Source organism: Hemibagrus wyckioides, linkage group LG14 (genome assembly GCF_019097595.1).
Source record: "Hemibagrus wyckioides isolate EC202008001 linkage group LG14, SWU_Hwy_1.0, whole genome shotgun sequence".
Classification (NCBI taxonomy): domain Eukaryota; kingdom Metazoa; phylum Chordata; class Actinopteri; order Siluriformes; family Bagridae; genus Hemibagrus; species Hemibagrus wyckioides.
The window spans coordinates 4,592,585-4,607,500 of record NC_080723.1 but is presented as its reverse complement, the minus strand read 5'-3'; the positions used below and the strand labels follow the sequence as shown (position 1 = coordinate 4,607,500).

The 14,916-nt window shown below is 42.1% G+C and overlaps 2 protein-coding genes across 6 annotated transcripts in view; one reads left to right on the top strand and one right to left on the bottom strand.

Annotated features, from left to right (window-relative positions):
* Window positions 1–14,916, bottom strand: part of srpk2 (SRSF protein kinase 2) — a 55,661-nt gene that overhangs the window by 22,358 nt on the left and 18,387 nt on the right. The window lies entirely within an intron of this gene.
* The window catches only part of pus7 (pseudouridine synthase 7), a 31,194-nt gene continuing 31,032 nt past the window's right edge, over window positions 14,755–14,916 (top strand). For both annotated transcript variants that reach the window (XM_058408672.1, XM_058408671.1), the window contains exon 1: window positions 14,755–14,876. The gene's annotated coding sequence lies outside the window, so the exon portion shown is untranslated. The remainder of the gene's footprint in view (window positions 14,877–14,916) is intronic.

Genomic DNA, 14,916 nt, shown 5'->3' with positions numbered 1-14,916 from the left:
GGACTGTGGGGGGAAACCAGAGTAAACCCACACAGGCATGGGAAGAACATGCAAACTCCACACAGAAAGGCCCCTGCCTGTTCGAACCCAGGATTCAAACCCAGGACCTTCTTGCTGTGAGGCTAACCACTAAGCCACCATGCTGCCCCAGAACTACATCATAGATCTAAATTTTCTTAACATAAAAGCTACATATCAAGTCAAATAGTAGAAAATGATCAAGTAGATCGCTGAGTGAATCCGAAACCATATCATTGTGACATCAGCTTTGGACAAGGCAGATGCTGCCTGAGATCCCAGACTGGAATTCCTGATCCAAAGCACTGGTCAGAGTTTGGATTGGTCAGAGTTCTATATATATTATGATCTTTGATGATCTTTTAAAAATCTTAACGCAGCTCGCTAAATGTCGATAAATGCGTCTGCCAGACACTGGCTGATTTAGTGGCTGTATTTAGCTGATTCAGTTCATTTGAACTAATCTTACATACAATGCTGTCAATTAGGTAGAACTTTAATTGAGGGAGCTAAAACAATTGTGGGCATGATTAAACTTTAATTAATTGTGTAACATTAATATACAGATTTGTATTGGGACAAGCTAATACACAACCCACTTTATACACACACACGCACACACACACACACACACAGAGATTTTGTCATGGGAGTCATCACTATAATTCTCTTAACATTCCACGTTTCACAATTCCATTGAATGATCTGACACACACACACACACACACACAGATAAAAACTCCCAGACGTTTGACTGCAGAAATCCCTGTTCCGCTAACTTGATAGCAGAACCATTAGACACACTCCAAGGTACATATGCAAGTGCGTTTACAGGAAGAGCTCACAGAAAAACAGTGGGCTCAGTGGGGAAAAAAGGGAACAGGGTATTCAATTTAAAAAAGCAAATAAAAAAATGTCACGACTCGGTAGAGATTAAATCAAAACGAAACTAGCCAAGCTACAGGAACTGAGACTGTGTAGAGCTATGGGATGAAGCGTGAAGCTAACATGTCAAGAAAAGTCCATGTTCTGTGTGTGTGTGTGTGTGTGGGTGCGTCCGTCCACAGGCAGGTCCACACAAGAAGACATTTTTATTATACCCATTTAGTATCATCACTATGTGCTTGCAATCACAACACACACACACACACACACACACACCCCTTGTCCATTCACACCCTTCACAGACATTCAGAGGCTCAGCGTCACATTCTGAGAGCTCTGTCCTGCTCGGGCAGGCTGCACATGCGTACACTTCCTCGTACTAGGTGTGAAGTCTTTTAAATGCAAAAAAGCACATCATATCTGGGATTGGAGTAATGATCAGTACTGTTGACGTGGCATTAGTGGAAAGAAGTGAGGGAGAGAATGAACAGGAGGAGGAGGAGGAGGAGGAGGAGAGAAAGAGACAGAGAGCAGGAGTGGAGTCTATAAATTGGACACTGTGTCATTTCTAAAGATAAAAGAGGTCTTTCTCTCAGCAGTTTGGATGCAGTGATTTTTTGCAAAATTCATTCTGCTGTATTGTCGTGCCTGCTTGTGCTGAATGGTTGGGGGTTGAGGGAGGGAGAGAGAGAGAGAGAGAGAGGGAGACTCTCATCTTTGTAAAATAGGAACAGCTCCTGAAAACCAGCACATACTGCCAAACTGGGACAGGAACTGGGCACAGTAGAGGTGTGTGTGTGTGTGTGTGTTTGTGTGAGCATTTGTACCACCAAACTTCATGGCTGATATGCTGCCTCACGTATTATGCAAATAATCACAACAAACACCATGCCTCGGCTTCCATGGTTCAGTAAAAACATGGGACGCCTGCTGGAGATCACAGAACTTTCCCATTCGAGTCCAACGATGCAAACAACGCTTCATGAGAAATCAGCTTTAAGCACTACACCCTGCTGTGTAAATGAAGAATTTTGGTGATGAGCGCGGCATAACAGCATGAGCCTAAATTACAGGTGCACGAGACGGGAACATCTCCCACATGGCACAGAAGGGTTACTCTCTCGAACTGTTGCTTCGATTTTGTTTAGTATTTTGACATTCAGACTTTCTTCAGTCTTCGATGTGTCATAGCTGGAGGATGGAAGATTTTCTACCGCAGCGTTGTTCTCCGGCTGCGTTTCACGATAGCACCAGATGCAGACGACAGTGGGTATGTAACTGGTTAAATATCCACAGTTGGAAATTAAATACATATTGTTCACAATAAGTCAGTGTTTTTCTGTTGGTTTTCTTTCTCATAAAGCAGATCAGAGATCTTGAGAGTTGAATTTGGTATGGATTTTTTTCTATATATGAGCTGGAAGTGTAGCAAAAGTGAATCCTTCAAATCGTGCCCATTTTCTTTTGACTATAGAACACACTGAATAAGCAATATTTTAGTAATTTGACAAAATACTGACTCACAAAGCATAATAAAATACATCCTCTGCACACATTATGATATGGATTTCGCACAGAATAGCCGTGTTGTTAAATGAAACCAAATTTACATGGATTAATATGACCATAACATCTACGACTTCTCATGCAGCAATATACTAACAAAATATACTAGACTTCTAGTACATGTTTAGTTCGTTGCCTGCCATCTTATCATTCATATCCCATATACTATTTGATAGTTGAATTGCTATTACATCTCAGGTGCTACTTTTCCAGCATGAATATTTCCATCCATCCATTGTCTATACCCGCTTTATTCCTAATTAGGGTCACAGGGATCTGCTGGAGCCTATCCCAGCACACACTGAGTGAAAGGCAGGGGTACACCCTGGACAGGTCTCCAGTCCATCACAGGGCCACACATATAGACAGACAACCACACACACACACACCTATGGGCAATTTAGAATTACCAATCAACCTAATGTACATGTTTTTGGACTGTGGGAGGAAACCGGAGGAAACCCACACAGGTATGGGGTGAACACAGAAAGGCCCCTGTCTGTTCAAACCCGGGATTCGAACCCAGGACCTTCTTGCTGTGAGGCAACAGTGCTAAGCGTGAATATATCCATACTGTATTTGGATTTTAGTCTTAAGTTGCCAGATCTGAATAAAGTCATGCATGTAAGCAAAGAGTAAGCTCCTCAGAAACATAATAAAAACATTACCCTAATAAAATAAAGAATTTAATTACATAATAGTCAGCTGTATCAGGGCTGTGGGGATGCTAATAACTTTAGCATTCAAATTTGTACTTCCCACAAGGTCAAGTCATATCTCACAAGTATGTAGGCTACTTTCACTTTTCTCAGACGCATGACCTTGCTTTGATACTTAACATTTACGGATGCTTAACAATCACTAAAGACTCTAGGGATGTAGTGGAGATTAGTGGTGAAGGTGTTGGACTACTGATTGGAAGGTTGTGAGCTCTAATCCCAGGTCCACTAAACTACTACTGCTGGGCCCTTGAGCAAGGCCCTTAACCCTCAGTTGTATAACAGGAGATAAATTGTAAGCTGCTCTGGATAAGGGTGTCTGCCAAATGCTGTGAAAAAGCTCTACCTTACAGAAATAATCTTATGTTTTAAAGTGTGATACTGTTGGATTTGGCAGATGCCCTTATCTCATTTTATACAACTGAGCAATTCAGGGTTAAGAGCCTTGCTCAGGGGCCCAGCAGTGGCAGATCGGCGGACCCGGGTTTCGAACTCACAACCTTCCGATCAGTAGGCTTAACCACTGGGCTTCCACATTATATTTAATCTGCTTTTTGTGAAGCAGATTACATATACATTAAAGGACCTAGAGCTGATTTGACCGGATCACAGCAACACAGTAAACTTTTCTGGAAAGGTATTGATTATCTCCATGTTGGTGCTATACCAAAGTGACGGTGAAGAGAAGCTGCAGTAACTCTAGCAACTACAACCGAGCCAGTTACTCTGTATGAGTAAAAGCATAACAATGCTGTGTGTAGGAAGTGTCTTACAAATAAAGTGTGACTAAATAAATCGATAAAGAAACAAGAGACACATTTTTGCAGCTTGTTTCCCAATAGATTATTAATTGTACCAGCTCTAACTCATAGCGTGTATTCGTCAGCTAATTAAACAAGCCCTGCACAAGGACAGGGCAGGTAGGCTGATCTGAGAGTGCATAACATTATGACCACCTGCCTAATATTGTGTTGGTCCCCCGTTTGCTGCCAAAACAGCCCTGACCCATCATGCACTGTGTATTCTGACACCTTTCTATCAGAACCAGCATTAACGTCTTCAGCAATTTGAGCAACAGTAGCTCGTCTGTTGGATCGGATCACACGGGCCAGCCTTCGCTCCCCAGTGAGCCTTGGCCGTCCATGACCCTGTCACCACTGTTCCTTCCTTAGACCACTTTTGATAGATACTGACCACTGCAGACCGGGAACACCCCACAAGAGCTGCAGATTTGGAGATGCTCTGATCCAGTGGTCTAGCCATCACAATTTGGCCCTTCATCATCAAACTTGCTCAAATCCTTACGCTTGTCCATGTTTCCTGCTTCTCACACATCAACTTTGAGGACAAAATGTTCACTTGCTGCCTAATATATCGCACCCACTAACAGGTGACATGATGAGGAGATCATCAGTCTTATTCACCTGTCACTGCTCATAATATTATGCCTGATCGGTGTACATTATCACAACATACCTGGAGATGATCCACTGCTCTCCTGAACAATAACCATCCTTCCAACACACAGGGTCTGTTAGAGCCATAGAACTAGTAGCCGAAAGGGGTTTTTATCATTTTTATCATTTATCATTTAACACACAGCTTTGCAACGTTTTAGTCTCATTAACATTATTAACATCACCTATGACACGTTATCTCTTCTGCAAAATGTTATGATAGATCAAGCTTTGCAAAGGTCCAACACTCCAGAACCATTGGGACTGACTTAAGGTTACATATCCTTAACATTCAAAATTGCCCCGTGTTAACCAAAAGGTAAAACATATCTTGATTTCCAGTGCCATGATCAATGATTTATGTGTATTTGGTAGGTGGCAGGTATTCATTTCAGACCTTGGCCCTTATCCTGGTTTAGTGCTCATACTAATGAGTCAGTTGCACCTATGAATCACCTTCTCTCTGAATTCTTAGTGTTTCCAGAACGTTCTGGAGCTCGCTGCTGTCCTTGGCGACACAAACTCTTCTTAGGTAATCATACTTTGGACACAGTTGTCATCTCTCTTCCACCTCTTTTTCCTCTGATTCATTCTGCCACTCTCTCTATCTCTTCCCCCACGTCCAGGCTTTCTTTTACAGAGCGCCCGCTGACTCACCCTCTCCCTCTGCAAATGTGGGAACGTGCGTCTGTGTGTGTCGGCGTAAGCCAAAGTGCAATCTTGGGGATATTTCAGTCTGCTCCCTGATGTCCTAGCGAGTTGTCGCATGTATACGCATATAGACACACTTTTAAACCGCTCCAGTCTTTTCTCAAGTATCAACTTTGGCCTCATTCCGTGTGGACAGTTTGTATATTCTCATCTACGCTTACTTTTAAACAGAATAGTAAACAAGGGAGATTTATACTTTAGAAGCAACGTCACCCACGCTGTTCATGTCTACACCTGCACCTTTTGTACATCTGGAGGATTGATAACATCTTCAAAATACATGAGAATCAAATCATCACTGTCTGGTTTCTACATCTGTTCATTCCTCTTTCCAAAACATTTCTGCTGTCATCATGATCGTTATTATGAGCTGAATATCGAAGAAAATGATGCTCTTTCGTCCCGAAGTATTTACTAAAATCAGGCAGTATTTAAAAGGTTCGATTAGACGGGTGATTAGAATGGCTCCTGCATTTACTTGTACTTTCACTACGGTTATAATGACTGTATTTTGTCAGCAAGAGCTCCAGTAGATATGTAAGAATACTTGCAAGGCTCCCTATAGGAAGGTCTTCAAACTGTACTTGTTCATCACACATACCACAAATACCTGTTTGATATATACTCAAATCAATAGTTTATATAAATAAAGGAATAATAGTTAGAGAAAGCTGTGTCATTGTACTGAATGCAAGCAGTCCATAATACATAAGAATGCAACATCTCGCAATACTGACCCCACTATTTATGTTGGTAATGTATCATGCACACGTGATGTGCTGAATGTGCTCATGATACACACTCATACATCTTATGTATGTGTAGTCCAAAGTGTGTACCAGTTCTCTCTGTTTGATAATCAATAGATTCAGCAGGCTGCTCAATAAGAGACTTCTTCTTCTTCTTTCGGCTTTTCCCTACAGGGGTGGCCACAGTGAATCATCTCTCTCCACCTATCCCTATCTTCTGCATCCTCAACACTTGCACCCACTAGCTTCATATCTTCATTTATTCTATCCATATACCTCCTCTTTGGCCTTCCTCTTTGCCTCCTGCCTGGCAGCTCCATGTCCAACATTCTCCTACCGATATACTCACTCTGAACATGTCCAAACCATCTTAATCCGGCCTCTCCCTAACATTGTCCCCCAAACGTCCAACATGAGCTGTCCCTCTGATGTACTTGTTCCTAATCCTGTCCAACCGCGTCACTCCCAAAGAGAACCCCAACATCTTCAGCTCTGACTCCTGTCTCTAAACCATAACAGCATGGCCGGTCTCACCACTGTCTCGTACACCTTCCCCTTGATTCTCGCCGATATTTTTCCATCACACAGGACTCCCGACACCTTTCTCCACCCATTCCAAACTGCCTGCACTTGCTTCTATATCTCTTCTGCTCAGTAAGAGACTATTCGTCATAAACATTTAGTAAACTTAGTCAAGTCAGGTTCTATAGAACTATCATTTGGAAACAAAAAGGTTTTCCTAATCATACTGCTTGGCAAGTAGCTAAAGTCCTAACCTATTAGTCTGTGCAAACAGTAATAGCTACTCAGGGAAAAAAAGCAGCTGTGTTTAGGCAGCCTTCCCAGCTGATTCAGTCAAAAGAAATCACTGTGGCGACTGGGAATTCCAAAGCTACACTTATAAGACACGACTCAGAGAATACAGGATTCAAAAACCCGCCTAGCACTTTAGCCAGAGAGCTAACGTTTTAATTAGCCATGTTTAATTGTGTTACAATCTGTTGCACAGCTTTTGTGCAATACAGACAGAAAAGACTCTGATTGGATTAACTTTCAATTACTGTACTCTTATATTGTTACGTGTTTTAATCCAGGGGTCTTCGATCTTGTCCACAAAGTGGCTGTAGGGTTTCATTCCAACCCGGGCTAGATTCGTACCCGTTTCTACTTGTTTAATCAGTTCATCTCCAATCAGCTATGAAGTGTGTCAGTTATTTGGCTGGAATAAAAGCCTGCAACACATCGGCACTGTGCGGATACGATGTTTCAATCAGATATTTAAGCGAAGAGTTATCGAAAATACATATCAAGGTGCTACCGCATCAGTTATGAATCTTGCATATCCTTCCACCATTAGCAAAAAACCTGTTGTGTAGCTTTAGAGTAACTGGCAACACATGATGGCAGCAGCTACACAACACAAGGCCGAATTCAGTCACAAACCTAGCCTGAATTTACAGCGTCCATCCCTCCCCTCTAGACATGACACACACTACACTGCCCTTCATTGCTCCTGATGTGTATGATACACTCACACCCACCCACCACACACACTCGCAGCCGCTCAAGTAATCAATAAGACTCTGATAGATCACTGAATGCTTTCGTGTATGCTTAGATCATCCTGACCAACCGTAGCCATAGCTGGTGAATGTTTCGATTGAAAAAATAAATAGCTTAGGAGAAAATAACACAGGACAATCTTCTCACATGTGACAAAACACAATCAAACAATCAAAACCACAACTCTGTCGTGTTGTGTAGACCTAGTGCTTACTGTTGAAAAAAATTTGCATCAGGAAAAGGCTCAGCAGTCTGTGTCCGGTTATGCCAGCAATCTTAACATGCAACCTCTTACTCTACGTACCGACACACACACACACACACTCACAAAGTGCTGCAGCTTTCTTATCACTGCAGGTTAAGGAAAGCCTAATCAGTGTATCAGAGTGTTTACCCTGCACAGTATAACACCGTTCACTCCTAATAATCATATACAAACATACTATAACAAGTTCCCAAAATAGTCCTACTGCTAAATCCACTATCCTGTACATGACGCTAGTACAACAGGGTTGTTATGGTGTCACGATGTCACCGTTAATTCTTTTCAAATGACCAATTTAGCCACTCTCGCTTTCATATTAATAACGACTACACTCATTTTTTGAAATGAGCTTTCAAAAGATATTTTAGTTGTCCATAGGGATGTTGGGCAATCTAATTAATTCCAGAGTTAACTCCAGTAACATAATCCAAATCTGTATAGATCAGGGGTTTCTTCCTGTCTTCACATCTGGAAAGATTACTCTGTATTTCACCCTTTATAAAATGACCAGTAGAAATAACCCCCGGGACTATGTACACTCACTGAGCACTTTCTTAAGAACACTATCACTTACTAATACTGGGATGTGGTAGCTTAGTGGTTAAAGTGTTGGACTACTGATCAGAAGAGTTTGAATCCCAGGTTCACCAAGCTGCCACTGCTGGGCCCCTGAGTAAGGCCCTTAACCCTCAGTTGAATAAAATGAGACCCGAATGCTGTAATTGTAATGTAGAACGTCTCAGTTCTTCATGGCCGAGTTTCCACAAGATGTTGGGAACGTTCCTTCGATTTCTGGTCCGTGTTGACGTGATTGCATCCCGCAATTCCTGCAGAATTTTTCAGGTGCACTTTAATGTCGCGAATCTCCCGTTCTACCACATCCCAAAGGTGTTTGACTGGATCCAGGAAACCAGCAATTATAGAAATATACAAACATTCATGCCATGGTCAGAATCACTGAAATAAAATCATATTTTTTCGCCATTAGTTCAAACATTTCCGCAAACATTAGTTCAAGCTGATAGCTGGGATCTGAATGAGTTTATACACTACACTGCTGCAATGTACACAATTGGCTGATTAGATAATTGCACTAATGGTTAGGTGCACAGGTGTTCCTAATAAAGTGCTCAATGACATAGTTAGTGTTTAAAAAGCATTGCAACGGTTTTAGTCAAGTTACTGCATTCTGAGCACAGGTACAGCCTACAGATATAAGTTAAATAAATAAGTTGTCTTTATTCATCACATATACATTACTGTACAGTGAAATTCTTTCTTCGCATATCCCGTCCTTGGGGGTTGGGGTCAGAGCGCAGGGTCAGTCATGATGCAGCACCCCTTTTCCTTAATATTTTCTCCGCCAGCGTTTGTGATTTTTAAATAGTCAGTTAATGTTGTAATCGTGTGAAAGCTTGATATTTTTAGACTAGCTTATCATAGTGTGAATCAAGGCAGCGCAGGGAGAAGTATGCCTTCAGCAGAGTTAGAACAGTACCACTGACTTCACTGCCATGTTTTCCCTTATGTTTCTTACAAAATTAAAAGCCAAAGGATTTTAAGCCGGTTGTCCTTCATTAATAGCTTATTCTTAGTACATGGACCTCACCTTCCAGATGTCCTAACATCATGGACATGTACCTGATCAATAATCAATAACCACTTCCTCTGTGGAGTCCAAACAAATCAGCTTGTCAATCTAGCCATTTAACTTGACAACAGTTAGATGGTATCTTCTTGAGAGTCTAAAATCTGAAGGTTCCACAGACCTTAGTCTCTCTCTCTCACACACACACACAAATCTACCTGTGTTTGAGGGCTCGGTGGCGAAGCCGGAGAGCACTGAGTGCTAGGTCCAAAGTCTTGTTGGAGTGAGAGACACTGCGCTCCATACTATCACACAGACAGGAGTATTATGTCCTCTTTTCCGTTCTCTCCCGTTCCTGTCCCCTGACTTTTTCCCCTACTGTCTGTATGCAGCACTGAAGAGGGTGTGAGTGGGGTTCACACCCTCTACATCACTCACATGACCATCTCGCACGTAGCTGACAACTCTTCATCCTTACCGTCTATGTCTCTATAGATGCGCACACACTCTCATACAAGGTCTTTCCCACACCACCACAAGGCCCTTCAATTTCTCTGAACAAACATCTTCGATACACACAAACTATCGTCTGTCGCTCTTCGAAATGCAAGAGATTCATGATCTGCACCAAGAGTGTTAAAAAAAAAATCCACAGAACAGTAACAAACACAAACATAAGGCAATTAAACTACTATATAATTCCCTGTTTGTTGTAACTGTAGACACATGACCAGTCAGTCCCTCAGTGAATAAATATTTCCCACAAATACTTCATTTGGAAGGAGATCTCCAGAAGGCACACTCTGGGTTTCTCATTATAACATGTCTATCTTGGAGTATCTTTCCCATTCCACTCCAACATTCCTCTAAGCCCAAGTGACTCGCTGTTTCCTGCAGACTCTGATCTCTTCTAAGGTTACCCCTTTCAAGTTCAGAGCTCATCTAACTGCAGATAGAAAATGTAGAATGTCGTACTGAAGCACGGTAGTAATTAATTGGTACGAGACAGACCTGCACTGAAAATCTTTTCTGTATGACTAGGTTTAGTAACGGATACTGCTACTGCTGAGTTCACCTGTTGACCGAGGTCAGATCTCCACCCACGTGTCAGATCCCCCACCCCCGCTCTGCATGACTTCAATTCACCCGAGCTCATTCAATGACGCACACACCTCATACACACCCTGCACACCTGACAGGTAAAGCCTCCTCAGCTGGTGTCAGCTAGCTCCAAGGGTTATCATATGGCTGCTAAAGGTTCCTCAGATGGCCAAGTGTAATGTTCCAGCCATCATCCAGGCAGCTTATCTGCACTGAAGCTGCAGCTGAACTACTGTTCTGACCTAAATAAGCAAACCTCCCAGTGCTGCACAGTACAGGATTATGAGATATGATTGAGATCCTCTTGGCGCACACTGGTACCCAGAATATTTAGCTTAAGCCTTGAATGTACAAAAAAAGATTTAGTAACAAACTTAGCATTATCCTAAAGGAACGGAACACTTGGGGTGTTCATGTTTGTTAACTGAACTACGTTTTATAACTCTGTATATGTACCCAAATGTTATAGAGACACAAAACAGGCAGAGATGAAGGGATAGAAGGGGAAAAAAAGAGAAAAGCAACAGAAAACTATATAGAGATCATGTAGAACGCAAAAAGGTCATCAGGAGAACCAAAGAAAAAAGGAGCAAATGAGCTGAGAGAGAGAGGGCTCTGAGGACTAATGGAAGGCTGGTTAGCTCTATAGGTCGTAAAAAAAATAAAAATAAAAAAGCGTGTGGGATCAGTGTAAGGTCAAGACTGTAAGTGAAATAGAGCGAGGGACCATTTAAATGTCATGAATGGCTGACCCTATATCCTAGACAGTACCTATATCCTAGAGACAGCATAAACAACAGTACCCTAATATAATGGATTTCTATTTGTGTGTATGAACTGAAAAGAAGGTCCATGTAAATTTGTGCAGGGCTGGTCTGCTCATCGGCGGGTGTGGCTGACACAATTGTGCTCATTATATATCGTCCTTTTGTAGGTTTGCATCATCTACCCTCAAACAGCATCAGTATTATTCTTCTCTTATTCATTGTTATCTGCATACACTCTTTAGCTCTAAAGAGCCATCTTGCTTTCTTTTCTTTCCTCATTCCTGCATTGCATCTAGAGAAACCACTTTCTAGATCTTCCTGTTTTCTCCTGTGTTTCTGGCTATTCAACCTGGGTCTGGTCTGTCTGTCACTCTTTCTCCATTTTATATATAGAAATATATACTAGTACCTGTAAACTAATACTATTATCCTTTGGTCAGTCCACTATACTTTGTTTCTCAATAAAATAATTCATTTTCCAGCTCTCATTTTCTATTCCTTTCTGAGAAACGTACTAAATCATCACCTAACCTGAAGGACATGATCTAATCATGCCACAAGTTCTAAACCCCCTTAAAGTGGCCTTGTGAGCACAAGTGCATACACCGGTCACCTCATTCCTTTCACATTTCCCACATTTATCTTGCATACATTAAGACACACACTCCATTTCACCTTTGGACAGCGTCTGTTTTATCCCCAACCTACACATCTTCCAGAATCCCACTGCTGTCTCACCTGTGTGCACGTACCCTCAACAGACCCCCCCCCCCATACTGTCTCAATTCTACACCTAGATAAGGTCATGCTCTGCTCTGTAATGACACTCAGCTCACTACACAAAAGCAAACAGAGCCCAAAAGCTGAGCTCCTTATCTGTGCTGGAAAACAAGACTGGATAGCAGTGGATAGATCTCTGCACATACCCACTACTAAAAATAATAATAATAATAAAAACACACTACTAAATCTAGCTAGGAACGTTCAGACACCTACTAAAAGAGTGTCTTCTCATACTGTAATAGCCATGCTCTAGAACTGTCTTTAGCTCCGAGCTTAAAAATCCCAATCCTCTAGGACAGCCAGTTAACATTCACGTTTCATTTTCCCAACCCATCTGTCCGAGCTAATCAGGTAACGTGGAGAAACTGGAGCATTCGAGGACACTTGATACGGTCGGTATGTAGTAGGAGCCATAAAAATTGTCCTGACAATCCTGGCATGGTAGGCATTACATTTATTCATTAAAGCAAAGCCATTCATCCTGCAACCTGTCCAGAGATCCCATAAACATAATTTTCAGATAGCCTAACGCTGTGTTCCTAAAACCCTATGACACTGGCTATTAAAACATTAATGACATGGACACAATCTGCTCTAACCGATTCATATTCTCTCACTGCTTACTGGGCTTACAGATCTTTTTTTCTACTCTGTCTATTGATCTGCCTTTCCAACACTGTGAATGTCACCAGTCTGTCACCAAAAGCAAGGTCAGATGTACCCCTTGCCCACAGAGCACATAGGGGTTAAATGCCTTTCCCATGGGTACAGTAGAAGTGCATAGAGTAATATGCTTAACATGGTGCATTCACACCTGCTGCCAGTTGTTGGGACAGGCTCAGAGCTGTAGATGCTCTAGTTTTCGCAGATTGTTTTCTCCAAATCTATAGGGTGTAAACCCTGAACATGAGACACTGTGGTAGCGGTAATAGCTCTTGTGTGTCCAAGACTTGTAAGTCCAGACAACTGGGGTTACGGTATGATCTCGAAATCTCAATGTTTCACTACTCACCTAGACTAAGTGGCAATGAGCAACACAACCTCTTCAAGGTTTAACAATCAGACCAGTCATCTTACACTTATTCCAGTTCCTACCTGATGCAATACATTTTTAAGGAACTTACTTGGCACTGAGACCCTGTAAAACTGTTACTTACAACCAGTGAAAATGTTTGGGAAATTACATCATAAACAGACATTACATGACTCTAATTTACATTCTTTTAAAACTTTATCACATGCAAAATCTTGTGAGGGTCTGTGTCCTGGAGCTGGATGATATGATGATATAATATTTGTATTGTGATAAATTTAGTAAAATACTTTTTCTTAGAGTTATAGTAATGCGTGCATTTTTTTAATCAAATGCTTTACTTTACTTTACTTTTCTTTTCAGTGCTCCTAAAGCCAAATCTAGTCCATTTATGTTTGTCCTTCACATGTCTGCCACCCATTAGGCATTGCACATGACTCTAAGCCTTCCCCTTGCAGGTGGTAAGCCCACAATATGGCTCCATGGCACTATTTTGGGCTGTGCCCAAGCAGGTAACATGGGTGTCCTGGCACAATGCACCATACACAACCCCCAGGCCTGACTCCAGGGGTGTATCACTGTAACTTTAAATCTGTAGAGGGTCTTTCTGAACCTTTTTACTAGGTCTTTTTATGTTCACTTTTTTTTTACTGTTCCAAGTGAGGCCCTACTGGGACCATTAAGGTCCTGGTGTCTTCACCATAATAAACAAGCCTGTTCACCATCTTGAAACTGAGAGGAGCCAGTTGAGGTGGTTCAGGTGCTTTACAAGGATGTCATCTGGTTTGACGCCCTGCTAGAGCTGTGTCACTAGGACAGAGACCTCAGAACAGACCCAGGACCCTCTGGAGAGGGTCAGTTGACATGGGAATGTCTGCCGATGTCCCCATGTCTGAATGAACTACAATCTGTAGCCAGGCACATTAAAATCAGGGTTGACCTCCTCAGCCTTGACCATTAATTAAAACTGTCGTATTTCACCTGTACATAAGGTATGCGGCCGATTATGTGAATAATGCTGCCACGGCGTCCACATGCATCATGAGTCAAATATAAACCAAGCCTCACACCACCTGCGAGGACGTGACATGAACATGGCAGCACCTGTCTCCCCAACCCTTTTCCACAAGCTACAGCACTGAGCAAACTTGCTTAAGAATCCTACCATAGATATTTTCCTATACAGTAGCTTTCTATCTTGAGGGCACTTATCTGTCTAAATCTACTGATCTACACATGCCTGTTCCTGTAAGCCGCAGTGTGCCTGCTGCCGTACTGCAGGTGCCCTCTATATACTTGGCACAACAAGAGTTAAATTTGAGTCTATTTTATCCATCTGTCTGTCCATTCGTCCGTCTCTCTTTCTATCCCTTTATCTATGGAAGGGTATGGCCACCGGTCTTCTGCCTGCTGCTGCGCTGTTGCGTTCACAGTGTCTTGGCACAGAGTTCTGAGTCACTAAGCATGGACGGCTTCACTTGGTTTCGACGACGTCACGGCTACTTAAATAGAACAGATACCGGGCTACAGTATTGTGCGCAGCGGGGTGGCCTCTCTTCACACTGTGATCGAGTATAACTATCATATTCCAGCGTTACCATCCATATAGTATACGCTATGTACAAAGTGCAAGAGATGCACAAAGAACGAAGAGCTGAGGATTAATGTTAGGTGAGTGCTGCATGGTATTTAAAAAGGTCATCAAAGATCA